Below are 14661 nucleotides of genomic sequence, written 5' to 3' on the forward strand. Positions count from 1 at the left end.
GCAGCCACTTCTATGGTTAGCAGCAATTGCTGCTATTATTATTGCAAGTATTTTCTTTTGCATGAAAACACACACACACACGCACATACATATATAGCTTGATACATATGTAGGGGTGTGTGCATGCCTTACTTATATTAAATTTACTACACAAACAAGCTTCGTCATAGCCTCTGCTCCTCGGTACCTGTACCTTAAAACGGGCAATTCCTTCGCAGAGGCAACTTCTCGTTGACCTCCTTTGCTCGTCGCCGTTTACTTTCTCATTGCTGCACATTTATGTGATTTTCCGCTCTAATAAACTTGTTCGTTCGCTCGTTCGCTCACTTTGCTAATTGTTTGCCACGCTTTTGTGAACTGTGAATTGTAAAAGTTGCCGTGTCAACCTTCGAGTGCAGTCGCATATTTTGCTTTGCCACTGTTCGACAATGTTTTATTATTATAATTTCGTTATTCTACTGCAGTTTATTTACGTATTTTCTTCTTCTTATTTTTGCTTTTGCTTTTTGTACGTGTGTTAGTGTGTATATGTGTATGATCAGAAAGGGTTTGGCTTGCTCTAGGTGAAAGTGATTTCGACTGAATTCGAAATTTGTGTTTTTTTTTTATTTCAATTACAAGGTGCTATAAAAAGAGTAGAAAAATATATCATTAATAAAATGAAAGTTATGCTTTGTTGAGAGAGACGTCGTTGATATTTAGTGATAAACGGTAGAAATTTCATTCGCCAAATAGTGACTTCATTTCAACAACTGTTGCTTCTGAGTTTTGTGGTTCGTTAGCAGATTGTGAACGAATTGTCTCATTGGTACAATGTACGTAGTTAGTAATCATATTATTAGCAAGAAATAATGAAAAGAATTAAATAGGCGACTTATTATTTGTTTGTTATCTGATCTTCCGGTAGATAATTAATAATACTTTCAGCTCTGGAACGAATTGAACCTCTGTTTGGATTTTTCAACATTCCTTAACCCCTCTTTACCTTTATAATATTCCGTATGACGACCTTATTGCTGCTCCAAGAGTGGTAAGTCATCACTGTCTGAGTTTGAAGGCAATATATCGGCATCCACTTCGCTATCTATGATCTGTTTCATCATCCGATTCTTGTCATAACTCAGTGCTAAAATCTGCGCCTTGACTTGTCAGTGCTTGCAATTTGTCTTCTTCCGTTAACCGATATATGGATATTACCTTCTTCTTTTTTATTGTCGTAAATGCCGCTTACTTCATTATAGCCGAGTAAACAACAGCGCGTCATGTGTTTTTACATTTCACAATTTGGCGCCAATTCGAGATAAGATGTGCAGCCAGGTCCTTTTCTCTCCAATCTTTCCAACGGAGTGGAGGTCGTCCTCTTCCTTTGTTTCCCCCGCGGGGAAAAACTCCGGGGCCCCGGTGGGTATTGCGTCGAATACTTTCAGAGCTGGAGTGTTTTCATCCATACGTAAGATATGACCTTGCCACCGCAGCTGCTATCTTTTTATTCGTTGAACTATGCCAATGTCGTCGTATATCTCATACAGCTCATCTTTCCGTCGAATGCAATATTCGCCGTGGCAAACGCACAAAGGACCATAAATGTTCCGCAGAACATTTCTGTCGAAAACTCGTAACTTCGACTCATCAGATTAGCACGGAAATAATGAGTGACTTATAGAGTTTGGTCTGTACTTGTCGAGATAGAACTTAACTCCTCAATTGCCTACTCAGTCCGAAGTAGCACCTGTTGGCAAGAATTATTCTGTGTTGGATTTCGAGGCTAACATTGTTTTTGGTATTAATACTGGTTCCAAAATAAACGAAATTATCTACAACATTGAAGTTATGACTGTCAACAGTGACGTTAGAGCCTAGTCGGGACTGCGACGACTGTTTGTTTGATGATAGGAGATATTTCGTCTTGCTCTCTTTCACTACAAGACCTGCAAACAATATTTCACCACGTTAAATATGATATGAATTATTGTCCAAAGCATCATAATAATTGTTGAAGAAATTGTTGAGATCGGACCACTAAAAAATAGCTGGCTTGCAAACTGATCACTCAAAATCATAATTTGTGCGAAAAACTTGTTTTTTATTTGACAAGATCGCTTTCTGACATCTTACATGTTTTCTATTAAATAATCCACGAAAAAATGGTTCAAAAGGGACCGCTATTGGACAGAACTGCCAAGTGCATCTTCTGTATATGCGGTTGTACATATGTATTGTATTATTCTTGGGTTTTATCAGAAGATAATGGCTACTGGAGAACACAATCATAGTATAAAGCTTATGTGCAATAAATGTAATAAACTCAGTTCGTATTGTCCATTTTATTCTCTTTTAAAGCTTTTAGCAACAAGACTTTTGTGGGATGACTGATCACGTCAAGCACTCAGAAGCCAAAGGTTATGTTATTGAAGCTGGACATGGTTACAACTTGGTGCGTTTGTTATTATAAGAATTATTCAAATTATTTTTGGTTGCCATTTCTAATTTGCATTTATAGACATGCATATAAATTTCGTTTTCGACGATTAGAAATGATTTCACATGCGCGCTACATGGCGTATGAGTAACATAAAATCATCATTATTAACAGCTAATATTTCGTACATTGTGGTTGTGAGGGTTATAATTATATCCTTCAGCAAACTTTAAGCAATAGTATTATAAATTAGTAGAGTCTCCGAATATAAAATCGACCTTTTAGTACATAAACCAGTGTTATATCAGACAAGAGAACATATTTTTATAATTAATGATAATTTAATAGTTAAATTACGAATTATTTTATTGCTCAGAAGAATATATGAGAATGTCAGTATGTTTTTGGCATTAACTAAAGTGAGATTTGTGAGATTGTAAAAAACTGAAATTACTTGCATATTTTGAAGCTTTGTGTAAAAGCAACAGCGAATTGATCGTTCTGAGCATCGATTAGTCTATCTTAATAAATTAATTTTTTTTTCATTAACATCTGACAAGTGATAGCGAATTATCATTGCATTCTGAAGTCTGAACGTTAATCATTCGATTGGAATGCGGCTAACCGAAAAAAGTCCAAAAAGTCCATACCAATAAGCTGGCTTGGACCGCAATTCCTCAGTTTTTTGTCATTCATTCCGCATTTATTATTAAAATTTGCAATTTTTATGCAGCAAAAATACAGAAGAAGCAATTCTTGAATATATCGAAAATATGTAATCAATTGTGCGGTACACTTTTTTCGCAAATTTATAGTTTTTTTTTTTTGCATTGGTAGATTGATGATTTAAAATAAGCATAAATATTTATCGTTTTTTTTTTATTTATCTTTTGACGAAAGCGACTAATTTACAACAAATTCACACAAAACAAATGTTACAGTTTAATATAATTCAGACTACATTAATAAATAATCATTTTAGATACTATTACCTTGATATACATTTTCTAGAACATCTACATATCACCATTAGATAAACTATAAACTGCGTTATCCACCAAACCGTTAAGCAAACAGGAAGAGATAGGAGATCCGTTCAGACGGGTTTAAGTAACCGGAATGGACACGGATTTTTATCCGACGAAGGGTTGTCAGCTCGGCACCATTCGTCGGAATAACTTCACTAATGTTTTCTGACGTTACAACAACAACAGCAACAAGGAGAGATATAATCAAACTCAACTGCTAAGAACTTCGTGATAAAAGATATATTCACAAAAATAAATTATTTCATCAAATAAATGGCCGACGATGCTGAACAACATTGCGTGCTCTCAAGAAGCAGCATTTAAATTGAATTTGTTGTTTCTCTTTTATAGAAGACATATATATAGTCAATATTTTATGGCAATTGCGTAGGACATTAAAAACTTTGAACAGTCTGGAATTTTTATTACTTTCGCCGTTTCGAAATGCTTATTTGACAATTATACAGCGTGCTACGACTATGATGTTGTCGACTGAAGAATAAGTTTAGATGTCCCTGGCTACTGGGAGGGTTTGTGATGTCAAAGTGATTTATCTTGATGTCCATGAGGTCGACGGTTGTACGCATATGTGTATGTGTATATGTGAGCATATTTTGTTGCAACATGACATATGTATATAGAAGAAAATTAATGTATTTCTCTACAACACATGCCGATATGTACGTATTTAATTTATTTTATACACACATAAACATACCTACATGCATATACTACTTAGTATGTAAAAGTATTATGCTTCTGCGCCTATACATGGAGGCTATAGCACGCATTTGTAGTAAGTTGTCAGCATGCCACATTTTGAATTGTCTGTGTAACATTTGTAAGCATAGTATAACTGTTACTTTATTAGTAATGGATGCAGGAAGTCTGAAATAAAACGAATGTGGCTTGAGTTATAGAGTGGGTACAGTTTGCTGGCTAAAGCATAAGTTGTGCATATAAATGTCGAGGACGGCGACGCCTAAAATGTTACTTTTGTGCTACAGAACATACGCATACACGCACACAAACGCACAGTCATACTCATACCAGCGGCTAAGCATCGTAATAACGCATACGTTTAAGCGCATGTTCATAAGCGTTGTTTGTGTATGTGTGAAGTGTTTGCATTTGTGTCAGTGCGTGCTTAGAAACTGAATTTCTGCGTAGCATTGAGAAAAATTTTGCTGGCTTGCGCCCGCATTCAGTCAGGCGGATGGCAAGAGCATAGAAAAATTGCGTCGATTCCATGTGACTCCTTAATCAAATATATAAGAATACAAAATATGAATGTGTGCTGCTATGTTTGGTAGCCACACGCCGCGCGAGCGACACCCACTCATTTAGCGTGAATGCCCGCTGCTTTTCTGTCGCCTCTGTGTTTGCGTGCGTGCGTGTTGGGGGTGTGAGCGCGTGTGTGTGCATTTGTGCGCAAATACACGCTCGTCGACTGCATACAAATGACGGCCTTTTCAGCAAGCATACAATGCCTTATGCCCGTGTACATGCTTTTTTTGTAGTTGTTTGCATTTAATGCTCATCGTCGCTTTGCTTATTGATATCCACGAAACGCCTGAACTTGCAAGTAAATATGTCGCATATTAAGTTAGTTGCTGCCTTTTTGCACGATTCATCACTGGTAACTAAGTGCGAATAAGCAGCATATGTACTAGCCTATACATACAGTACATATGTACACGCTCACTTACATGACACTGTAATACAGCAAGTCAAGTTGAGTTAGTCCTTCATTAAGCGTAGATTGCTGAGTGATGACTTTGTTCAAAAACAGTTTTTTCTTCTCGCTTCCAACGCTAATTCTTCGTATTCGCACTTGTTGTGCGTGTATAAAAGGAAATTAAAATTGTCAGCAGGTATTTGAATGCGCGTATCCATATGTGCAGCCCGGAAAAAAATACTCTAACTAACATAATGTAATAAATAATGCGAGTTAGCTGTTAAATTGAATGTAACTTCGAGTTTTTTTCATTTCATTCATTGTAAGCACATACACAATCATAATGTTGTATTCCAGTTTAGTTGAGTATAGACATATTTCGGCCCCGAAGCCCTCCAGTCGGCGTCAAATCAGTCGTTTTGCTCTACTTCATACAATTTTGAAGGGCTTCACTGAGCACAAATATATTGTTTTTTATATTTTCATGTTACCCGCATGTACCTTCTGAAAGCCTCAGCAAAAGTTAAAAAAAAGCTGGTTTCTCCTGAAGCCACGAATAATACCTTTTGCACCGCTAGAAACCCCTGTTCCTTGTGATGCCGAAAATCCTAGTTATGCATCAAAAAGAGCATTGCATATCGATTATTGAGGCGGTTAACACAAATTCCAGACAATTCGCCGTGTTCATAAAAAGTATGGCCACCGAGACACCACAACTTAGTCTGACGAACGCTGGGAGAGCAGGAGAGGGTGTTTAGATGTTTTTATCCCATCTTCTTCATTGCATCTCCCCGTATTTGAAAGTATTTAGCCTCACCGTGTGAGTTACAATGGGTTTGTGTCCAGATAAGACACCTATCTTAGCGTCGATGGACATTTAACGTGTCTTTCAGGGTCAGAAGGCTTTCGCAACTCCACAAGTGCCGGTCGCTGACCAACTATATCTTCACTGTTTAGTGAATGCATCATCAAAAGTATGAAATCTTATAAAGAGACTGTTAGTAGGATCTTTTAAATCATTCAATGCCCTTTTTGTCGTGGACAATTATAGGTCCTGTCTTAAAGTTGACATAAGGTACGAACTACTACTCGCACTCTCTCTCACACTTCATTCATTGGCCTATATCCAATCCTTCAACATTTCGTACTCCCTTTTGTGCACCACTGTTGATTATAAATGAATTGTTTGCATTACACTCAGCTGTCAGAATAGAGGAATATGCAAGGCAAGCGACAATTTGGAGGGATCTAAAGAAAACCAAGTACACGAATTGTCAGTAAACTCTGTGTGTGTGTGTGTGTAAGTATGTCGTATAATTTTACACCTTGACCGTCTGGGTAATGGTTTTCCTCCATTTTCATGCGAATATTGCATTATTGTTGTATTTGTTTAAGTCAGCCGTCTTAGCTGCTGGCTTATAACGAAATTGCAAGAAATTCTCAATGCTAATTGCAGAAAATTTCATTTGCCGCTGGAAATTCGCTGTGCAGCAGTGGCAAGTGTGCAGGCGGCTGAGGCGAGTGAAATCAAATAGAAATGAGTTGAAGGCTATAGGATGTCCCAACTGAAAAAGATTGCTATTATGAAGTGGCTGTGACAATCAGCGATGAAGGTTAAATCGACGAAAGGGCCGAAGTTCCTGCACTGCAACAGTAAAAACATGTATACACATACATATTCACATCTTCCTGCCCAACCCACTTCTCCATCGTTGCAGTGCAGTAGTGCTGCAAATCTACACAAAAGCGAAAATAAATAAACGAATGGAAATTAAATTTTCAAGTTTTGATTGAGTTAACCGTATTTGCTGTCCTTAACAAGTGCAATTAGTGCAGCAGCCGACACTTGCAGCAGGAGGGATTCTGCATTTAATTTTGTGTTTCGTAGCATTCGTTTTGTTTGATTAAGGAGATGAGCGCCAAACTGCAAGACAACTGAGTTCGTATCAGTTGTGTGGATTGTGCTAACAATAGTTGGCTTTAACTTCTTCCGTAGCTGCAAATAGTTCCTTCAATTTCTTTGACAAAGCAAATTAGCAAGGTAATTCTACCGAACACACAATATCTACCAAATCTTAGTTTTGGGCTCAAAGTGCATTGTTTTGTAGCTTATTATATTCACGACTGGCTAAAGCAATCACAATTGCCCGAAAATGTCAAATTCAAAGATTCAACCTAAAATAAAAATAAATTTTACCAATCCACCCAATTGATGAATTTCGAAAGCATTACACATTATTTGTCTCGGGTTCAAAAGCTGTAGCTCTTTCTAGTATCTTTAGACAATAATGGAAGCAGAGATTCTTTTGAATCCACAATAGTTTATGTTGTCCTGCTCAGTTTGTTCCCATCCAAGCCGAATTTAGAACTGACATCACTACTGCTCAGCTCTAAAATTCCCTTTGAAACATTTGGTCTTTAATATAAGCATCTGAGTAGTAGTGGCGCCATATATGCGATCATGTTGATAATACCCAAGCATATCTCGTTGAAGTGGCAGCAACTTATAAACTGAAATGGAAACTGCAGTATCATCAACACAAATGGCCCTTGTATAAATTGCGATGATTTTAAATACAGTAAAAGGCAACACTGTATCGTTGGAGCTGCAATTTCTTTGGAATGACAACTAAGCCAAGCGCAATAACTCACAAAGGCTAAGAGTTTCAGTGATACAGCAGAATAAATAAACAAGACATAACAGTTTTCCGCACAGCGTACTTCGGCTGTGCTGTTAGGGGCGTAGGTTGATAGTGACGGAGAGAGGGTATTATGAGTTGAGAACGTGAATGACCATTGACCACTGCACGTTGCGCACAAAGCAATCAACGAGAATTTTTAATTTTATTGGCATTCCCGTGCCATAAAAACATTTCAGTGGTAGCGGAATGCTATGTGTTGCAATTTCAAAGCCGCTGCGTATACCTCGCATCTTCAACGCTCAACTGGGCTGTACAGACTTTACAAATGACCAGTTTGATCTTTGACTTTCTGCTTGTAAATATGTTTCAGTTGTTCTCCACGAAACAACTTCGTTAGTGAAGGGCTGATAATATATGTACATATGTATGTATATGCTACGTTATAATGGTTAGAATGAAAGCTGTTATGAAAGCTTAGACCCTTGCTAGAAATTTGATTAAGCTTTTTTACTAAATTTGTGGTATACTTATGATTGCCAACTATTTTACTAATGTCTTTTCGTATAAGTCTTACGGCGTTTTCAGTTAACTTCATAATTTATCTAACTTTAAATTAAATATTAAAATGAAAACGTAAATTAAATTTAAAGTTCAAATTTAAGTTTAAGTTTAAGTTTAAGTTCAAGTTTAAGTTTAAGTTTAAGTTTAAGTTTAAGTTTAAGTTTAAGTTTAAGTTTAAGTTTAAGTTTAAGTTTAAGTTTAAGTTTAAGTTTAAGTTTAAGTTTAAGTTTAAGTTTAAGTTTAAGTTTAAGTTTAAGTTTAAGTTTAAGTTTAAGTTTAAGTTTAAGTTTAAGTTTAAGTTTAAGTTTAAGTTTAAGTTTAAGTTTAAGTTTAAGTTTAAGTTTAAGTTTAAGTTTAAGTTTAAGTTTAAGTTTAAGTTTAAGTTTAAGTTTAAGTTTAAGTTTAAGTTTAAGTTTAAGTTTAAGTTTAAGTTTAAGTTTAAGTTTAAGTTTAAGTTTAAGTTTAAGTTTAAGTTTAAGTTTAAGTTTAAGTTTAAGTTTAAGTTTAAGTTTAAGTTTAAGTTTAAGTTTAAGTTAAGTTTAAGTTTAAGTTTAAGTTTAAGTTTAAGTTTAAGTTTAAGTTTAAGTTTAAGTTTAAGTTTAAGTTTAAGTTTAAGTTTAAGTTTAAGTTTAAGTTTAAGTTTAAGTTTAAGTTTAAGTTTAAGTTTAAGTTTAAGTTTAAGTTTAATTTATAAACTGCCTACTAACAGCAGTCAAACACTACAATTATTGCTTTAAACAATGCTGTCTAAAATCGCTTCTAAATCTGACAAAGGGCAAAGGCAAATTTTCAATTAAATTGTCATCTAAAGATAGCCTAAAGCTTGTCAATATGTTTGTGGCTACAGGTGTATAGCACATATGTACATTCATAAAGAAGCATACTTGAGCACAATTATGACTGCAGGGTTCCGAGAACAACAGCCTGTCGGGTGATTTGGTGTGGGATTTGGAAGTGGACTGCTGCGTTTTGCATTAAAGCTGTTCTAATAATAGCTAACAGATATATGTAGGTATAAAACAATTAAATTGCAATTCGTTGTACAAGGTTATCATATATGTATATGTATGTATATATTAGAGTGAGCCAAAAACTAATCTATTGAATTCATAGGTAACAATGAACCTAAATACAGAAAACTTAAAAGTAAAAAGTAGTAGAAAAAGTTTTAGTTTAATTTTAAAATACTAAGGTGAGTACTAAAAGTTTCTCAAATAAATAACAAGTCTGTTTTCATTAAAAATGGCGTTATCACTTTATTTGTGAATTCTTGCACAGCATAAAATTTCTTAAAAAGTCTACCTCCGTGTGACTTTTTTCAATTCAAAACTTCGTATACAAATAGTTAGAAATGTTTTTTTTTAGGCCTTGCTTTGTATAGTTAGTTTTTGGCTCTCCTTAATATATAAGGAGCTGTGTATGAATATGAAAGACATTTTATTGTTATACTCATGGCAACAACAAAGTGTCCACGCAATTCAGCTCAGCACATTGTTTCTGCGAAATGCCACATGGATATTGCTATTGGCAGTTGCTTCCTCGGCAGTAATCATGCAATAGATGCCACTAGCTGTTTATACAATTATATATGTGACAGCACAGAACTACATATACATATATACGTGTATAAATTAACTTCGGCTGGCACGCAATTTACGCAGCTATCTCGCCACACATAACTCATTATCAGTCTATTAGTTACATCTACCCATAGCGCCGACCGATAATTATATTGTGGGGAAAGTATATGCACATTATTACGTACACACACACCACTATTTGTATATATAATGTTGAAGCGTTCACCAACAGCCAATCAAGTGGCTAATTTAGCAATTAAGTGGCAACTAAAAATATTTAAGCGAAGCATAAATTAAGTTGAAATGCACGAAAAAAAAGTTCGTATACAATTTTTCATTCGCATTTTGTGCGTATGTCCTTTCGATTTTTTTGCGAACGTTATACTTTAGCGTTTATCAGCACAGCTTTAGCTGCCAAATACGCTAATTTATGTAATTTTAAAAACAGCTATAAATCTTGGCGATTTCTGTTGACCAATGCGGCGCCTCAAACACTGTGGCTGTGGCACTGAACTCCCAAAAATAGCGTTTCCAAGTAAAAATTATTTGTTGCCACATGAAACTTTGCTAAATTCACAACCGAAAGGTAAAGTTTGTGTGCTCCCAAAGCAATGTGGCATCACACCATTTTTACACACAAACAACCACTGTTTCAACACACACACACGACGCGCTTAACTCAGCACCATTTCGTTTTTATTTTTATTATTTTCGTTTTTTGTTTTGCGGGTAAACTCATCGCATAGCCGTTGCCTCGCTGTTATCACCATGAAACGTAAATTAGATTAATTGCAAATTTTATTTCCCCACAGTTGAGCAATCCATTTCACCTGCACCCTCTACTCATTTGCCATCATTTAAATGGCGCTTTCTCATTTAGCCGCACATTTTCGGTGCCCAGTTCTGTTATGCGCATAAATCCACCACCACCATCACCATCACCGTCACCATTAGCACCACCCGCCTGCCTTGAATGCCCCAAAATGAACTTTCCACGCTGTGCGCCACAATTGCCCGTCTCTGTCCAACGGTGTGGCGTGCTACCAGCTGCTGATCACTGCTTTGCTCACTGCTTCATCGGACCGCATGCACCGCAATAATTGGTAAAGTTTTCATTTGCGTCGACTAAAACCACAATTCTGCCAGTAAACCAAAAACAAAAAAAAAAAATAATAAAATGATAAAAACGATGAGCACAAAGTGTGTGTAACCATGCCAACCAGCACTGCCAGGAGTAACTAATAACAACAGAAATCCAACAGTCATCAGTAGCAACAACGTCAAACGCTGGTCATTGTGCACCAGATTTGTAGATTTTCGTTTTGGTAATTTCTGAGGTCACTCTGCGTTTAACATACGGTTAACAAATATAATATTTATGTTTAAATAATAATAATTATCATTACGAAATTCATCACATTTGCAATTATCATCCGTCCAAAAGGTGTCGGCTCTCTATCGGGCAGCAAAATCAAAGTTTATTTTTTAAAGCTTTTTGGTTTAAAATATGCATAAAAGTTAAATATTTGATATAGGTATATTTCCACAAATATCTGTAAAAGACAAGTTTATTTTCTATAGGTCTATATTATTATAGAAACTCATAGATCTTTCACTAAAAGGTTCCGTATTCTTCAAAACTAATACCGATATATTTTTTTTTTGGATATTTCGGGCATGATCCTAGCATTCAGCAATTTTGACCAGAACACACCAGACTTTCATTTCCATTGTTTAATCAGAGAGAGAGTGAAAGAGGGAGCTGTACCTCGGCTTATTTATTTCCTTCAACATATGTATGTTAGGTTTGTATTGGCCAATTTCGGAAGCATACACATACAAGTATGCAAGCCTTACATGAATGTACTGATTAGTGATTTTCATGATGAGCATGTTGTTGCTTGGGTATGTGCTGTCGAGTAGGCACCGATTGTTAATTTGATTTATATTCGGCATTGCCAATGTCAAACAACATGCAAACGTCCAACAACGTTCTACGCAGGTGATAAGGCGTTAAAAGTCGTCATATTTTTTCAGTAATTTTCCGTTGATTTCTCCAACTTTATTTTTCTTCTTTTTCATACCAACATATTATCACTTAATGTGCATTTAATCTAGCACTACGCGTTGCTTTTTTTTTTTTTTTTTGAAAATTTCGATGTCACTACATCTTATGTTTTTTTCTGCTTGTTATTATTGCTGTTACAACGTACAAGTTCACCATCACAAATTCCTCATAATATTTTTTTACTATTTATTTTTTGTGCAACCACTTTTTTGCCATTGCACCAATATTTGCTGTTGGTGTCAGTGCCCAATGCCTGGTATAAATCAAATGAAATCCGGTCAGTGTCGCATTGGCTGTCGTTGCCGGAAATCAATCATCATCGCCATTCAATTTAATCGGTTGGTTTCGGTGAACCGTTATTTTTGCTCTTTTTACCATTGGCATTTTTATCAAACGTGATTGCTGTGCTGATATTTTTGAGCAAATTTGTATTTTTTATATTTTTTCACAAAGCTGCCGAAGGTCGAGCGAAATTGAACTTCGTAAACCCTATGAGTATTTTTCAGAAATTAACAGCATTTCTGTTTTTTTTTTTTAATTTTTGAACATCTAACCTTTATTATATCAAATTTTTAACCAAGAGCGGCTACAAGAATTTTCACGGTAATTCTTGCAAGGCCTTAACGAGTCCACAATATTGGGTTTTGTTGGTATATTAATATTGATAGGACTTTTACTTATAAGGGGTATCTGACTTATTGACTTCTCAACTGTAACTGTCGATGCTGACGATATCTGCTTTTTTTTTATTTTCACCACAGATCACTAATTTATCGTTCCACATGTGCATAAAATCTCCAGAAAAACCAACATAACGTCGTTCGTAACAATTTTAAAATCATGCAAAAACCTTTCCCGAAGCTATTCAAATAATACAAGTAGATAATCACCAATTAAATGAGATGGGTATTAATCGAATATCACAACGGCAGTTTTATTGGATTCAGTTGATTAAATCGTGTCATATATGGCGGGTTCTCAACACTTTATTTTACCTTCTGACGCAACAGCGTTGAGGTTAATATTAAATATATTTTTCTCAGAACTATGTTAGTATCCAAAGCGAAGTGTTTCCAGAAAGCGTTTTCGTGTTTCGAATTTACTTATTTTCCGAAAGGCCATGTTTCCTGTATAGTATAGGAAACATTTTCGAAAAACTTTGCAATGAAACTGTATTTACTTTCTCCTTATATCTACTTCTTGCTTAGAGGCTATGTTCTTATTGGTGGAAACCACGATTTGGTTTAAGTTGCTGCTGTGATCGAGATTATGTCTCTTAGGAGAAAATTTTGCTTGTAAAAAAGCTTTATAACTTCTTCAGGGTCTTATAGTCGTATACAAAATATTTCGGAAGTATTTTCGAAATTTATATCTACGAAAACAAGGCTCTTTTAAATTTGGCTTAATGGGATCTTCGTGTCGAGAAATGATGTGTAAGTCTAGGTAGTACTATATGTTGCATAAATAAATACGAATTGGAAGAATATATTTTTATATACAAACAAATATTTATATGTAGGAATATACGGTATAATATACTTACATTCACGTAAGTAAGTATGCCATCCCTCACAGTTTTTGCAAATTGCTGGTGATTATCATGACGATGCCGCTGCTGATGATTGTCTGTAAGCTACGCTCGTTCGCTCTCTACTGCCCGAACAATCACGAATGCAACAACAACTGAATTTCAAAATTGTTTAAGTTTTGAATTTCTGATGAGTTGAATTGAAGGGAGAATGTAATGAAAATAAACAAAATGCCATCAAGGGACTTGAAACTTGCAACAGCGGCACTATGTGCCAGGGTGGGCGAGAGAGAGAGTATATTAAGAAAAGTGTACGCGAGTAAAAAGCAAGAAGTCTTGGCAGAAAATGTGTAAAGTAGAAAATGGAATGCAGCTGCTGCAACAACAGTAACAACAAGCAATAAACACTATTCTATTGGTATGTGTGCCGGGAGTGTGCGTTGTGCACTTAGGTGTGATGGTATGTGGAACATGCTATAAGGGCAGCGGCGCGCAGCAGGGTAGAAAGCTACATAGTTGTTATAGGAATTTTACACTTAAGCATGCAACAACTAAGAAAACAACAATTACAACAACATTGCGCTCATCTAATGAAACAATAGCTGTAGAAATAGTTGCTGTGCTGCAATTGCAAGCTGTTAAGATTATAGGCTCTGTTCAAAAAGTGTCCGTAATTCTCATTTTGTGTGCCAGTGATTTCTGCAAAGCAACTTTTATGCCGTTACAGAAGCCGCATTGTTGCGGGAGACGGTATTCTGAAGTTATATTTGTTTTTTTTTTTTTGTTTTTGAAACTGAAATTGAACTGAAGTTGATCTCTAAGATATTTTTTAAACTAATTGCAATTATTAAAATAAAATATACACGTCTCTTCAAAAATTTGGAAAATTTTCACATTCCCCGTTCAATTACTAAATTCCGGGTACTTTTTGCGCAGAGTCTATGCATAATAAAACAGTAAATGAACTCACAGTGTAAATAGTGTGAGTGCAGAAAAAAAGGTAAGTGCAACGTCTTGTCGTGGCATGCAGCAGAAGCTGATGAGTGAAATTTCCACAAATACAAGTGCACATTTACTATCTGTCCATGTACGTATAGACATATGCATATATAGTAGATATGTAAATGTGTGGTGTATTCGTGTGCATGGGCGAATTG

Source organism: Bactrocera dorsalis, chromosome 2 (assembly GCF_023373825.1).
Source record: "Bactrocera dorsalis isolate Fly_Bdor chromosome 2, ASM2337382v1, whole genome shotgun sequence".
Lineage (NCBI taxonomy): Eukaryota > Metazoa > Arthropoda > Insecta > Diptera > Tephritidae > Bactrocera > Bactrocera dorsalis.